This window comes from Varroa destructor, unplaced genomic scaffold, assembly GCF_002443255.2.
Source record: "Varroa destructor unplaced genomic scaffold, Vdes_3.0 BEIS01000001.1, whole genome shotgun sequence".
Classification (NCBI taxonomy): domain Eukaryota; kingdom Metazoa; phylum Arthropoda; class Arachnida; order Mesostigmata; family Varroidae; genus Varroa; species Varroa destructor.
Window position 1 is genome coordinate 37978054 of NW_019211454.1, and position 7108 is coordinate 37985161.

Genomic DNA, 7108 nt, shown 5'->3' on the forward strand with positions numbered 1-7108 from the left:
GGACTGCTTTATGAAGGTAACACACCTACATATTTTATTTATTAGATGTGTGTATATCGCGCAAGAAAATATCTGGGCATGCAATAAGATTCCTGTCACTTCAAAAAGCTTCATGTGACCGTTTGGGATCAGCGAGTTTTGAAAGCCAACCATGCTGGAAGACAGGATCGGACCCTTAATTTGCGATGTATTCTTTAGAAGTAGACACTGGCACGTGCCTCCCCAGATGAGGTTATCTGACGTCCTTGTCAGCTACAGGATATCCTTTTGTTTCACACATGTCTGAGATACAGCGGAATCTAATCAGCGAGATTTAATTTAACCTATGCTATATATATACACGTTGGAGAAAAAATTCAAGTAAAAGAGACATTGACAGCTTGAGGTAGATACTTCTGATAGCATCGAACTTTTCGTCCTGCAGAGCTTCTCGACCTATTCGTGCTACACGTGTGCCTCGGCCACGCGGTGTCTGGTGCATTTAGTTATTCATTTCTGTGCTTACCCCTTATATCAAGCAAATCGCCAGGGTGACAGGTTGCAGTATGCCAGAAAGTACTATCACCCCGACTATCAAGAGTCATGAATGAAATGGCATGAGTCTAAAGCTTGAAAAGGAAAGCGTCCATCGCGACAAAGCGATACGTAAATCGTCATGTTAGAAGGGTTAAATTGTGATTATGCTTGTTCAATCATGGCGCTTAAGTTTCCAAATAGTCATTCGATCTTTCATTGCCGTTATTATCATTATCGGAAAAGTGTAAACAATAGACGTTGTATTTTAACGCCTATTCTAACTGATAAACTTTCTGGTAACCGTTGTTATTGTCGAGTCAATAGGATTGTCTTTGGTTTAGGGCAGGAACCTTGTATATTAAAAGCTAAGAGGTTTCATCTGGTAACGTTTAGCCATTTAGATTTATAATATCAATTGCAAAACAAAGCACAGATAAAAAAAAAGCTCGAAATTCAGGAGTTGCTAGGAAAGCTGAAGGGATGTAGGTGTTACAGGTAGTTTGCAGTAGATAATTTAGCAGAATTAACCTGTCCTAGGATCCAATTATTTTAATGAAACAGTGTAGATACAATTTCTGTTTGCTGTTGCCAATGGGGAATTTCTTATCAGGCGCGTCTCAAGAACGGAAAGAAGCTGAACTAGTCGTCCGCGCTAACGTAATCTCGCTTCCCTAAAATAAAGTATTGCGCAAGGATCGTACAATTACTACCTACTACATTTAAGTCTGCGTCCGGTTTCCTTCGTGGTGTATTTGCCGTATTATAAACATTGTAATCATCTCTAATAATTTTATCGAAATGGATTTCATTATCAATACCTTAGAAATGTTGAAAACGTTGATTCGATCCAGAACGATTGATACTGACGATAAAAGTGACGGATCTGCTAGGCATTCTGCATCGTACAGAGTAATTGCCTTCAGTAAATTTCCTGGGGGAAAAAAAAAAAAAAAGTGAAATTTTGTCTCTTTTCGTCATTTTCGTTTGTTGGAAGTGCCTTTTTTACGAAATTTGTGTAAAAAAACCTCCAAACACCTATTTCAAAAATAATAAAAAGCATATAGTAATAAATTACGTAGTTGTTAAGGGCAAACAATTATAAATGTGGACAAGAAACGTGTCTGCCTATAAGAAATCCCATTTCAAAATGTCCCGGTAAAGTTGGTATGAAATTGGCCTTACGCTCTGGTCATGTAGTTTCTTATTGAAATCGAATCGACACCTTCACTTCAGAGGGAAATCAACGACCAGACGCATTTTTCAATTTTCCGTCCAGAGACAGACCGAAAGTGAGCGTTATCAAAGTGTAGTCGAAACACAAATTTTGAACGTGGATTTTAAGGCTGGATAATCAATTTCTCTTTCTCTTCTATAGTTCAAGTATATGTCAAATAATAAGCCGATCTGGCTCGAGGTAGGAGTTCATACGCTTCAGAGAAAATACTGAAACGCATAGATTGACTCGAAACATTTTGTAGATACGTATACGTACCAGAACGTACGTTTAAGAAATATTCTCAAAAAGAACCTTTTAATCGTTACCCACAAAACGTTTTCAATGTCCTGTTAAAAAACAACCCTAGTCCTAACCAAGTTTAGAGCTATTACAATAGAATCGCTTATTTGAAAAAAGGAAAGCAATGCCTAAACGCTAATTCTGATGCTGGAACGAATTCGCGAATTTGAAGCTTTTTTTGTGTCAAGCTAAACAACGCTATGTTTATTTTATTTAAAAAAGTACCCGTTCAATATTGTAGAATTTTCCCTGTGTATAGCCTATTTGCCATGCGACAATTTGACGATGAAAGACCGCGTTGAGGTACACTTAAACATGAGATGATGGGCCGTCCCATGTGCTACTCCGGGACAGGAGGGGAAAAACCGGTGGCTTGCTAATATTTTATCGGTGCCTTTTCGTTTCGTAATGCCGAAACTATGAGCCCAACTATTCATTTACGTAGAGAGAAAGAGAAATTTTCCTTGACCATAGCCATACAGACTTGGACCGGATCTATTTTTGTATATTCGGCAAGAGGGACTTCTTAAAACCTAAAAGGCAAACAGACCCGTTTTTGCTAAAATTTTTGTCTGCCATTGCAGATCAGTAAACTGTCAATCATGTGATATTCTACGAGGCAGAAGAAGGAGTCGACTACATAGAGGAACAGAAACGTCTAAGCAAGCGTATCTTTTCGCACAGATCAGATCTTTCTTGTGCGAAGTCCGCCGAGGCCATCCGTTGAGTAATGTCCTTTGCCCAAGTTTGCCCCAAAAACATTGCGCAACCGTAGACCCATTGCAACCTTGTCGCCATTTGCTCGAAGAGCCTTACAGATCTCATATGTTGTACAGATATGAGTCCTGTAATCGCTATCAGAAAATATTAGGCAGATGTTATACTGCCATGAATGTAAGAAGGTCTGCTAATTCGTTTACAAATGCAGGCTAAGTTTATTTAAAAATCATCTGATTTCGGCCTACGATTAGGTTAAGCGACATAGATTGAAAGTGGTTACTACAAAGGCTATATTGCCTTATCTGTATAGATCGTGAGATCTATTCGGATCATCAAATACATGCGAACGTTCTCCTTTTACCTTGCTTTAAACTATCAGATTGAATAAATCGGTCCTTTTTATACATAAATTAGTCGTTCTTTAAAATAAACGCTACTATAAGTTACGCCATACGCACTTTCTGTTTGTATCATGATGGCTTATTCGCTGATCATGTCATATAACCTACACGAGGATGAGTTCGAAGTTTGAAGCTAAAGTCGGCACAGCTTTTCGTGTTTGGCCAGTTACTTCAATTTGCGTGAGGTGCAAGCGTATGTTGGTGCGCGATCAACTGGAGACTTTTGTCACATTGTAAACTACCATAGAGGTTGCAATCTATTAAATATCCAATCACCCTTCAAGAGTTCAGTGAACGTTCTCGGTTTTTAATATTGAATGGTGCATGAGACACCTCTCTACATTAACACAGCCGAGTAAATGACTTTTAAATATAAATGACAGGTCATACGCTTTTTTGTGTGTGAGGAGACTCACAGAAAGTGAATTTTCTTTCCTGTTTAGCGATGGTCTTTGTGGCTAATGTACATTTATTTGGGTGCGCTGCGTTCATGATAGCCATGAACATCCGGCCATTGACGGCTCAATTTGCAACGTTGGTAAATGGTTACTATGGCTATGATTATCGTCGCGTTTCATGTGACTGGAAGCCCAGATAGGTCCACCAAAACCCATCTTGGTTGCATTTTGTAATAAAGACTAGTTTTTGATGCTACACCGAGGGGTTAATTCCGAGAACTTTTCACATAGTAATCATAGCCGAAAAGGTTGAGAAAAAACAAAAACGTAATTTTGGTCATAAAGCTTCTAGAGTTTGTCGCCTATTAATAACCGAATAAATCGGTTATTTTTAGGTCCATCCTCTGGCGCCTGTTGGTGGCTTCGTATTAGCCACTGCCATCACAGCCAGGCTTCACTCATAAGACTGGTTTACTAAGTCGTATATTACAGTCGTATGGCCCTATTGCTTTATAGCTAATGATTTTTTGCCTGTGTTCATCGTTAAAATAGGATTACTCTCAGCGATCGACACTTTAGGTTGGGTTTAGAAAACAATGAGTATGACTCGACAAAGAAAATTACCATGATCTAAATTTCTTTAGGTAAAAAGAACGTGGTTTGCACAGTAATTGTGTCACCCCCTCTTATGATATGTAAAATGAGAACTAAAAAAAAAAGATTATTTCCTGTTGTATTCTGCTTTATATATATATATATATATATATATATATATATATATATATACCACACTTTCTGATTGACATATAAATAATGTAGCTATTTATTTATCATTGATTTTCTATTTGAAAATTTCATACACAGCACGAAAGCATGCAAATCAAAACATGCCTTCCATTTTCAAGGAAAACCTAGGACAGGATAAGAGGCAAAACTCCAAATCATAATAGAGAAATCGTGGCTTACGGCGGACTAGAAGGAAACTATTTCCTCACACTAAGTTCACATTACTATGGATTCGTCGTGCAATTTTTATCCTTTGGTAGCAGTGCAACCAGATCTAAACAAAAGCTATACAGATACGATACGATTATGTCTGCGCACCTGTGTGCGTTAGAATAGTTTGATTAGCAAGTAGCGATAGGTTGTACGTATGCGTAATATACGTGTACGCTTATATCTCTCTGTCAAACCATTTTCTTCTTTTATCGCTGTACGTATAGCTGGCCTCTTACGTGAAATTGGTCTGCTAGTTCTGACCTCATAAATCGTTCCCAGTGCATAAGTTACGCTGATCTACGACACAATACAAATAAAGATACAGATTATAATCAGGCTATCATTATCAACAGTATTATTATCAAGAGTAATTATCCGGAAATTCAAGCCAACGCTCAAATAAACGTTTGCGTGCTCTGTGCAAGCAGCTTCGACAGTGCTTACGATTCTGTTACCGCGTAGGTGAACAGTTTCGCCGATCGAGTACCGTGGGGGATCCCAGATAGGGAGATGCGACTACAACCATGAGGTCTCGGGTTCATTCCCCTTCTAAGGCCCAATGGCTTTCAGCTTATGTTTCTTCCTTATTGTCATTAATTTTGACCAATATGAGCATTACTGTACTTTTTTGAAGAATCAAAATAATGTAATTAAGCTGCCCGCTGTGGACGTCCTGTTCAACAGTGGGGAAGCGTGATCCAAGTGAGAGGGGCAAAAAAGCTACAAGATGTTAAATGTTATCAAATAGGTTGTTTCCAAAAATATTTTAAAAACGATAATTTTCAATATATCTGTGCTATACTCAGTGTTTAGCTGAGCTATCTGTTCGCTATAGATATCTATCTGCATGTGCAACAGGATACAGAGGGCTGTTGTATATATTTCAGGATGGCAACAGTTTAAAGTTAAAATTCAAGCTCTATTGCAAAGGCTCACCCATCATATATAACTTAGAGCACATTTCAGTATTACACCTTAATCTTTTTGAGTCGGCTACAATATCAGAAGCAAAAAAATTATCGAATTGTGATCAACAAGGCCCGTTAGGTCTCAACCAACGATTGAGTTAGCTCATTGTCCAACCGCTATTGTAATTGTCGAACTCCCACCATGCTCTTTCCCGTTAGGAAGGCAGTGATCGCAATAGGACAATATTGCGGTGGCCTCTGGTGAAATTTTTACCCACAGAAGAATCGAACAGGAAAGCGGGAAATCAAATTATTGTTCCCGTTAGTTTGCGAAGCTTGTACTGTTGCGGTTACTCAACGATAACGAATGATCGGCGACGTAACCGTTCTCCTGAATCGGATGATGGCAACATTGCTTCAGACAATTTCGACGGCCAGAACCACGGTATAACAAGACACGACAGCTCTTAAGGATATCCCTCCCAAATTTTAAGGGTTGCTATAAACGAATGCGATTATTAATTATGTCTCCGTTATAACTCGTTGTTGAGTTTCCACTATTTTTTAGCGACAAAGACTCTGATCCTAGATCTGCCATGAAGTAAACGTTACTTTATTTAGCCAAGGTTTTATACACGGCACGTTGAAGGTAGTTAAGAAACAAGACCGAATGGGCAGGCTTTTGGATATCCTATTTGAACAAAGACTCATGCTTTCGGGATATGTAAAATCCAGGAAGTTCTAGTTAGATTAGGTACAGAATAGATTGCTTGCTATAGGAAAATTAAATTCGACAGGCAGACGGATATTTTCTTGAGCGTCGCCACTTGGAGAACGAACGATAAGACAATAAGAGACAAGTGAGCGTAAGTAGACTTTATAGCTGTTCTGAGATTTCCTACGAATTATTGACGTTCTGTGGAAATTAATTATGACATGGATTGGAAGCTGGAGATTACTCTATGTATCACAGTGAGCGTTTCGCATGTACGATTTACCATTAAAGTAAAGTCTCCGATGCCCTCCTCCGTTTTGTAAAGGTGTCCCCCACTAACACTGAGTTCGTTCAGATAAACGGTGAAGGTGATCACTACTAGCTTCAACGGAGGCTGTAATATAACCATCGACTTAGCCTCTATAGACCTTATAGGTTTACGGATATCTTGATATTTAGTACATTAATCGCAGAAGGTATATAAAAATGTATGAAAATTTTATAAGCGATACAGTAAATCGTTAATTTATCGTGATTTTTTTCACGATATCGTCTTAGAGTCGTAACGCGGACGCATGACAAGCATAGAGCGTTCTGTCGGAGAAAGACTAAACGCCCATGCTTTCGGTTCTAGATTAAGCCAAAAACTAGCGTAGTTTTTCTAGCTCACAGGAAATAATAGCAACAAACATATTTTTAAGATTTTCTATGCTCTTAGCTATATTTGCTATATGCACAAATCCTCGGAACCACCTCTTCCGTACAGTACCAAGGATTTTCTCCCGCCTAAAGATTTAGCTGGGGTAGGTCTCACTGGACTCATTAGGACTTTACCTATAGGCTTATAAAATGGAATGGCAATAAACGTCATGTTGATCATTCGTCAACGCTGAAATTTCAGCCAGCGACGTCGCCATATTAACCGTAACTCACCT